General features: G+C 36.6%; 1 pseudogene; it reads left to right on the top strand.

Annotated features, from left to right (window-relative positions):
* Positions 1 to 4,745: 4,745 nt before the first annotated feature.
* On the top strand, positions 4,746 to 4,862 carry LOC145294264 (5S ribosomal RNA; annotated as a pseudogene).
* The last annotated feature ends 4,896 nt before the right edge of the window (positions 4,863 to 9,758 follow it).

Genomic DNA, 9,758 nt, shown 5'->3' with positions numbered 1-9,758 from the left:
TTTAGGGAAATAGTCTGTCCAATTCCGGTTTCGCTTAAAAATAAAAGGTCTGGTTTAGTCTCCTGTAATTGGGCTTCAACCTCTGGAAGGTTAGAACGTAGACCCCTGATGTTGGAGAAAGAGACATGGTAGTGGGGGTCTACATTGGAAGTTTCAGATCCGGGTTTAAACGTGTATATTTTATTGAAACTTATCATGATGGAATTTTTGAGTTTGTGGACTAGGTCGTCAGACTTGCTTAGAGCAGAACAGAGAGGGGAAACTAAAAGAGAAAAGTAACGAAGAATTTTTTTTAATTTATTTGTAGCACATGATAAGGTCAAGCCGTAACAATTACCCACTAGTATGGCATCGAGAGGCCCCACCAGAGACTACTGCATTGTCCAGAATCCATTCACCAAATGGCAATACAGCAGCGCCAGTACTTTGCACCTGCTGATAGGACAGCCTCCTTTGTGGTTAATCCAAGGTTCGGGTCCCTGACTATCAGGCGGATAACGTCAGCCCAGATAAAACGTTTACCTCCAGCACCCTTACTAGTGACATGGCTACAAGGATAGACATAGAAACAGAAAATTTCCGCCATCTCTGTCGACTGTTCACGCAAAATACTGCCAACCTAGAATACAGCTTTTTCTTCTCCCTTTGTCAGAAAAATCACTCATTAAATAAATGAGTACTGAGTGACAAATAAAGAGAAGCGAGAGTAACGGGAGCTGCCGACAACGCTTCCACAAAACGTTCTCTACTCTCCTAATTCCTTCTAGAAGTAAATCAGGTAGTTAAAGGAATAACCAAGTGACAACTGCCAACATCCTAAGTAAAAATATTTCTGTGGAACGACCTGGATTCGAACTTGACATATCCAGATTGTCAGTTCGTGTCGTTAACTACTTAGACACCGTCACCTCTCAGATGGTAATATAACATTAAGGAGACTTATTGTCGCTCAGTTTCTAGGGAAAACCATCTTCCATTATTATCGATAAACCTTCGTAACGGTTGATGCAAGAACAGCAAATGAACTACAATATTAACCTAATGGGACGGAGAGTGCTAGATTGTCTGAAGCAACTTGTTGTCACTCAGATTTCTGGGAAAGAAGCCACCGGGATCGGCTGACGTCGGAATTTGAAGAGATAAAAACTGAAAGTGCCAGAAATCTCATTACAGGAATACTCTACTCTCTGTTGATTTTGGGGTTCCGAGGAGTTTTATCGCCATTCAAATTTCAAATAAACTCAATTGTCTTTACAGACAAGAAATTAATGCTACCCGGCTGTTGCGATAACAGAAAGTGACTTGCAATGTTTGTCAAACAAGACAGAGAGCTCTGCTTCTTAAGAAGAAAAAGAAGAAGAAAGAAAGAACGAAAGAAAGAAAGAAAGAAAGAACGAAAGAAAGATAGAAAGAAAGAAAGAACGAAAGAACGAAATAAAGAAAAAGAACAAAAGAAAGAAAGAAGAAAGAACGAAAGAAAGAAAGAAGAACGAAAGAACGAACGAAAGAAAGAAAGATAGTAAGAAAGAAAGAACGAAATAAAGAAAAAGAATAAAAGAAAGAAAGAATAAAGAACGAAAGAAAGAAAGAAGAAAGAACGAAAGAAAGAAAGATAGAAAGAAGAATAACGAAAGAAAGAAGAAAGAACAAAAAAGAAAGAAAGAAAGACAGAAAGAAAGAAAGAACGAAAGAACGAAAGAACGAAAGAAAGAAGAAAAAACAAAGAAAGCAGAAAGAACGAAAGAAAGAAGAAAGAAAGATAGAAAGAAAGAAAGAACGAAAGAAAGAAGAAAGAAAGATAGAAAGATAGAAAGAAAGAACGAAAGAAAGAAGAAAGAACGAAAGAAAGAAGGAAAGAAAGAACGAAATAAAGAAGAAAGAAAGATAGAAAGAAAGAATAAAGAGAGAAAGAAAAAAGAAAGAAGGAAAAAAAGAACGAAAGAAAGAAGGAAAGAAAGAAAGAAAAGTGAATCATTTCGAACTGTGGAAATAATTAACTTTGAATGGCAAGAAACGGTGTATTTATACCCAAGACAACGCCTGCCTCTGGGAATAAATATTTCAAGGCCATGTACGACTTTAAAGTGCAAACAGAGTTGAAAACGAGGTACGGTTATATTGAACTAGTTGTAATTATCCGGTGTTGCCTGGGAGTCTTATTACTTGAATTTATGTCCCGCATTTTTAAACTTCGGTCTTTGTTGTCTATTGCTATGTTTTTGAATAAGTATTTTTAAGATAAGTCTAATTTGAGTTGGTCATCAAAATATGAATTGATTCGTTTAGCTATTAAGATATAAGTAATTTGTTTGTTCAGTAAAATATGTTTGTCTATTAAATATATTTAATATCTACTATTATATTAAATGAATCTGTTTGTGTCTATGTGAGTCCGTTCCCTATAGACCCGTAAACGGCTGTGCCGATTTTTATAACATTTTGCACAAAGGTACTTTAAGTGACTTGCAGTGTTCTTAGATAGGTTTCGTATCGGAATGTCTTCGATAAGTATGGATAATTGAAAAATTTTGATTAAACACGGAACAGGCGATTTTGACCAAGGTTAACATCTTACACAGCCTAACATCAGAAGTGCATTTTATAAGTTTTATTACCACACAGAAAGGCCTGATGTATAAAATTAACAGTAGATTCTTTGATATGACATGGGTACATTCGAAATGTTTTTAGTTAAAGTACAATTGAGCCATGATACTTGACTTTTTCATTTAAAACTGAAATTCAAGCCATTATCACAGCACAGTCAGGTAAGGTCAGGCATATAAAATCAACAATAGGTTCTTTGATATGACATGGGCGCGTTCGAAATTAATGTTTCTACTTAGAACACAATTGAACCATGATTCTTGACTTTTTTGCATTTTAAACTTTCATTCAAGCCCTTATATACATAAAAAATAATTTTATAAAATTAACAGTAGGTTCTCTACAGTGCAATGTAGATTATAATGTATTTTGGACTAAGTCATTGTAAGTAGCATGTAAAGCTTCCTCCCAGTGAACCATGAACAACTAGGGTAGGTAATCAATCGATTTGATTGAGAAATAGGCGTTTGGACCGATTTCGATGACAAATAAAATATGAGAGTGTGAAACATTCGTTGATCATTCAATCTCGGGCAACGTCGGGACACTCTGCTAGTTAGAAAATATAATTAATTCATGTATTTATTTGTTTAGTGATAAAAATATTAAAATGAAATTAACATAAACTCGATTTGTTAGTATTAATATAAAGTGTTTTAATGTTCATTCATGAAATTATTCAATCCAAATAGTTTCCAGGCTTTCGGTATGTTAATACATGAACATTCGATCTGTTCGGTGCTAAATAGATCATAACTCCGATGTAATCCTTTTGATTTGTAGGCGGAGGGGAACTGCAACTATTAAAAAAAATTGAAAATATTGAATTTTTACGATTAAATTGAAATGCACTCTGGTAGAATTAATTTCGTAATTATTTGAAAATGTAATTTTAAAAATTGTATTTATTTGTTTGCATTTGCGATTTGTATATTTATTTCAATAGATATTTGGCAAATAGTAACGTAAACATATAAGTTACGTCGGTACGAGAAACGTAATAACACACACATGGAACGATGAAATTTTCGCCATAGAAAACGCAACATGATTCCATTTCCGTTTGATGAAAACGGGTTTTATTTTTTTTTGTTGTTGCAGACCATCTGCTACTTGGTCAGTTGTGTACAAATCCCAAGAGCGATAGGAGCCTTCCATCATGTCTGAAAGTGACACAATGTTCATTGAACGAGATCGGAGATGCGCCACTGTACAACACATGCTCTCTACTGATCCAAGTTGCCAGAAGATTACCACGAATGACAGGTAGGTACACAGGGTAATGCAAACAAAGTTTCCGGCCACTAGTGCAATCAGATGGCTGCTGACATACCCTGTGTGTGACAGCAGAATTCGGCGCCGGCTCACAAGTCCAAAGAGACTCAGGCTTGGCTTCAGAAGGAGTGCTAGGACTTTGTACCCTTCTCTTACTGCACCCCCATCCCTCATTCCTAGGTCCGAATCCGCTGGACTACTTCGTTTGGTCATCCGTTGAAAACATCACCAACATTACCTCCCACAACATCAAAGCCAGTCTAATCGCCGCCATTCGTCGAGTATTCGCCAAGCTCCCGCTGGCGTTTGTGCAAAAGGCATGCTCCCATTTCCGGGCCCGTATCGAGGCGGCGATTGAGGCAGAAAGCGGTTATATTGAAAACATGCCAGCTCGACTACATAATCAAGTTACCTGAATTGATTTTTTTTTCTGCAAAAGTTTTTAAATAAAACTGTAGTGTTGTTTTCTTTAGGATGTTTTCTTTCTTTTTTCATCGTTCCACCGTGTACAGACACATGGGAACTGTTCGCACAACTTTAATAGATGACTGTAACTAAAAACGTTTTGTGTGTATTTATTTCAATTATTGTTGAAAGAAAACAAATATAAACATTTATTTGCTTTCTATTTTTTTATTCGTTTTCTTTTTTATTGTTTTTTGTTTAAAAGATGAACGATAATGTGTTATTTCTACCTCTTAAAAAATAAATGCAAGACAGGAATTACCTTGAATCGACAGTTTAAAGGCTAAAAATTATTTTCGATGTTCGTATCGATACGAAGGAAGAATTGACTATCTATAATATAAATCTTACCTGCTTGTTTAAATGTATGTATGTACGTATGTATGTATGTATTATGTATGTACGGCATAATCACGTTGACACACCGGTTCTCGTCAGATCACCGAAGTTAAGCAACGTTGAGCCTGGCTAGTACCAGATGGGTGACCATTTGGGAATTCTAAGCGCAGTATGTGCTTTCCACTTTTTTTGTTTCCAGTCGTCCTGAACCTCCACTTGCCACTGGTATTCAACAATGTCGACTCAGGAGAGGGGTGGTTGAGATTGCGCAACTCTTGCTGCAAAAATTTCACACGCAAGCACCCTTAAAGTGGGTATCCATAGCCTATCAAGACTGAAGGAAGCCTTTTTTAAAAATATGTATGTTCTTAAAGCTTTTAAGATTCCTGTTCAGAACTGGGAGACCCTGGCTGAACGCCACCTGAGTGGGGGAGGCTAGTTAGAGTGGGTTCTGAAATTTTTGTGAGGGAAAGAATCAATACTGCTGAACTCTTAGAAGAAACTTTCGGAAAGGCGTCGGTTTTGCCCATTGAATTGAACAGTTAATTTGAGGCTTGTAATCGCGTGCTCTTCTCAAAAGCAGCTTGCATTAACCACAAAAAAGAAACACATGACACGAGCAAAGTGAGCAAAAAAAAATCAGAGCCAGAAGTGAAACAAGTTTTAACGCACAACTTTGTCTGCCATATGTGCGGCAGACTGTGCGAGTCCAATATTGGTCTGAAAAGTCATCTTCGGGCCCACGAACGGGGTTTAGGTTTCGCTGAGGATTGACCTGATAATTGTGATGAGGTTGGTGGGAAGCATTGGGATGGCTAACGTCTGTAAAGATGAAGCAATTAATTATTATGTATGTCTGTCTAAAACTTTCAACAGAGGCGACGGATTTTCACGAGATCAGTATCATTTTGAAGCTCAGTGTCACGGATGACAAATATCAAAAAATTGACCAAAAACATTAATTCCTTCATCCGCAACTGGGCAGTTTTCTACAAGGAGAGGTCGATTTTTTGTGAGCCATTTCTGCAAGTCGTCGTATCGTTTGGATTGACTTTACTTAATTTTAATGTTCCCAATTTCCGGTCGCGTCATGGAGTAGCGGTAAAACATTAGATTTTCTTTCACTTTCTTTTCCACCTTCACATCACTGTCTGCCTACTACTATTTTTTTTTTTGCTCAACACACACCTCCAAACGAGGCTACTATTTGTATAAATAAAACGTGTCTGCCTGCCTACTACTATTTTTTTTAGAAAAATCGTTATAAACACCATTTTCTTTGTAGCCTTCGAGATTCGAAAGTAATTTTCAATAATCTATATTGTCGCATAGAAAGTATTTTCTGTATATGATTAAAGATACTAGAAAATGGACGTTGATTTTACTTTTGGCAGCTGCGTTAATCTCAATTCCTTATTTTTGTCATTTAGTCATCGCATCCCATGAGCGATGTTCCTGACAATGGGGAAAGAATTTCTGTTTTCTTGGTTAGAATCTATTCATTGAACACATCGTTGACTAGTTTTTTACCTTGAAGTAGGAGGTGCCTTCAATATAATTCCAGACTTTTTTCGTACGTGTACTTTTATTGATAGTACACACAAGTAACTCTAGTCCCTCTTCGAAGTAATCTCATAGGCTGCAATGCACTTGCCGTACCGCTTCAACAACTTCTTGAAGACCCTATGGAAGTCCTCTTGAGCATGTCAATGACCCTCGTCACAGCCGCTTTCATCTCTTCAATTGTCTCATGACGACAGCCTCTAAGGTTTTCCTTAAGCTTTGGAAATAACCAAAAGTCATAAGGAGCAAAGACTGGACTATAGGGAGGATGAGGAACTGTCTTGATGCCCGTCTTGGTCACACAGTCTGTGATTTGAGCACTATTGGGAGAAACTTCAAGCAAATTTTCTGTATCTCCAGTTCCTCGAGAATAATAGTGTGTTTTCTGGTTGGATAAATACTGTCCAAGTCAAAAAATGGCTTAATAATGTGTAATGAGCTGATTTTAAACGCAGTCGTACAGACACAAATGATGCTGAACACTCAAGTAGCACAAATTCGACAGTTGTCCCGGAAAAAAAAACATATGAGCGCATGGAAAAATATCATCAGAAGCAAAGGATAGATGGCTTGCGAAGAAATTAGCAGCAACAGCAGTAGTCAAAAACCGTGTATATACAAATTAGGAAGTGTGCGCGAGAAGAAAAAGGGAAAAAGAGAAAAATGCACCACGTGACAGGGGAAGAAGAAAAGTGAGCGTCAAAGAAAATAGACGTGTAAAGTGAAGGCGACAAATGACTACAGCCGGCATGTGGTCGGAGAAGAAAAGTGCACACGGTGCATGACGACGGTGAGAGACTTTGAAGTGATGTCGAAACAATTATAACGGTAATAAAAAAAAAATTGTAACAAAAAGAAAAATGGCCGACCCATATTCTATTTATTTCTTTCCTTTGTTCGTTTGTAACGGTCGCGTTTTATTTTAATTATTTTTATTTTTATTTTATTTTATTTATTTATTTATTTATTTATTTTGCATTTTCACTCCAAACAAGGCATTGTGTCACTTTGATGTAGGGGGCTACTATCAGGGACTTAATTGCAGGGATATTATGAAGGGAGTTGAGACATTAGATGTCATTTATATTACACCTGAACTTCTGCATATCAGTACAATTGGAGAAGCTGAAGCCGGAAGGGAATTCCAAAGTCTAGGAGGAGCTTTTCAGAGCATTCTCTCCTACCTTGACAGGGTACAAAACCGACTTCGAAATCTGATGGGCGATGTTCTACTCTCCTCTATGTAGCTCCTGTCTCATAGAAGAGATTTTGCGAGCCTCTACTCTATTGTTATTTTCATGGCAGGTTCTCGACTGAGCTTCACTCTGTTGTTCCCTGTGATAAGTCTTTCGTAGCAAACACTCGACTAGCTACAAAACTAACAACATTACTTTTAATCTGTGCCTAAATCTAAGCGAAAATTCCATAAGCAGTCCTTTTTCCTAGAGTTGCTCGTCTGTGGAATACAATACTACGAAGCAGCTTTCCAGCTATGACATGATCATTTTTGAGTCCAAGGTAAACAGGTTCTTAAAGCGTTGCCCTCTAAAATAAATTATCAAATTTCCATTTACAGCATTTATTTAACCTTATCCTTGAATGGCCTCCAGGTCCTGATAAGTTGTGACTATATGGTATATATAAAAAAAACAACTTGGTTTATTAATTACTTCTATACTTCCGGGATATATTGATTGATTTGTCATCAGATGTACAAATGAAAAGAAGTTTTGGTTCAAACTTTGAAATCATCTCCGTTAGTGCTAAGCATGGCTGTACACAACATTTCAAAAAGGCAGACACGTTGCATGCATCCTTTTTTTTTTTTTTTATCCCTAACAAGGCATATCGCCACTTGGACGTAAGGGGCTACTAATTATGACCATGCTTAGGGAAGATGAACAAGGTGATGATTTACATTACATTTGAACTTCTGCATATCAGTACTGTCAGGGAAGCAGGTAGCAGGAAGGAAATTCTAAAGTCTAGCTGTTCAAGGGAAGAAGCTATTAAATTAGCTTTGAGGGAGGGCATTTAGGGACCTCAACAGTGAAGGGGTGATTTTGTTGCCAGGCGGGTTTGTCAGGGATATGTACGTTGAAGGCACACAAGTGCAATGAGTTTATCAGAGCACATTCCATTAAAATACTTGTAAAACGGGCACAGGGATGCAACATTGTGGTGACGTAAATACTCCTTATTGGTCACTTTTCTCTGTAAAAAAAAAAAAAGAAAAAAACGTCTATATGTAAATACTATAAAATAATCATCATCCAATTTTATTTTTAATTGAAGATTTTGTTACTCTGACACCAAAATATCTTCAATACAGAAACATAGACGATTAACGTTACAATTGCACAATTCTCTATTCACAATTTATTTTTCTTACTTGTCCTTTTTATTTATTTATTTTTGTAGTTAATTCCCTTTCTTTATTTTTCAAATTTTTCTTTCGTTTCTGAATTATTTTCTCTTGAAATGAAAACAAACACGACTCCATGTCTTGTTATAGCTTCATATCAAGTGTCTATTTGTGACGTGCCATAAAATTAGTTTTGCTTCTTTTTTTTTTTTTTTTTCTAATTTTCGAGGCTAATGGCGTCCGTGCACCAAGATAACATCACTGTTGCACGTTTCGAATTTAAACGACAAATGAACAGCTTTGTTCTCTTTTGAGTTTTATAGTAGCAAAAATGATTTTATCAACATTACAAAATTAAATTTAACTTAAACCACTGTTTTATCTCACAGATAAGACGTTTTATTTTGTATTTTAATTTTTTACCTTTTGTTTCCTTAGTTTCGCATCGTTTTCCGTGAATTTTTTATTTTTTTTGTAATCCTTTTCCCAATTTATTATTTATTTATGTATTTTTCCTTTTGGCTATTAAATGTTTCTTTTCTCTAGTTTTTCTATGTGATCGGGACTCAAATAAAGAATTCAGGGTCGACCGTACGGCAGTGCAAACGAAGCACGTGAATTAAACTGTTGTGCTAAGAATTTCATAATCCGTTTCATTCGCTTCGTATGAATCAGATGATTCTATAGTATGTGCAGAAGTTTAAATGTAATGTGAACAATATTTCGCTTCAAAATAGTAGCCACTTACAAGTTTAATGCATCAAAATACTGTGAAGAAATATAGAAACCAGCTAATTATTGAAAGTGTTCAAATTATTGGCCGCTGTGGTCCATGAACACCTGACAACGCTCCCGATCACACACACACACACACACACACACACACACATATATATATATATATATATATATATAGCATAATCACGTTGACACACCTGTTCTCGTCAGATCACCGAAGTTAAGCAACGTTGAGCCTGGTTCGTATCAGATTGGTAACCATTTGGGAATTCTAGGCGCTGTATGTGCTCTCCGCTGATCTCGGCATTTGTTTCAGTCGTCCTGTACTTCACTTGCCACTGGTATTTAACAATGTCGTCTCAGGAGAGGTGTGGTTAGAGATTGCGCACCTCCTACCACAAAAATT

Source organism: Euprymna scolopes, chromosome 15 (assembly GCF_053919585.1).
Source record: "Euprymna scolopes isolate OS-2025 chromosome 15, ASM5391958v1, whole genome shotgun sequence".
Classification (NCBI taxonomy): Eukaryota; Metazoa; Mollusca; class Cephalopoda; order Sepiida; family Sepiolidae; genus Euprymna; species Euprymna scolopes.
The sequence above is the reverse complement of the archived record's forward strand: the minus strand, read 5'-3'. Positions and strand labels throughout refer to the sequence as shown.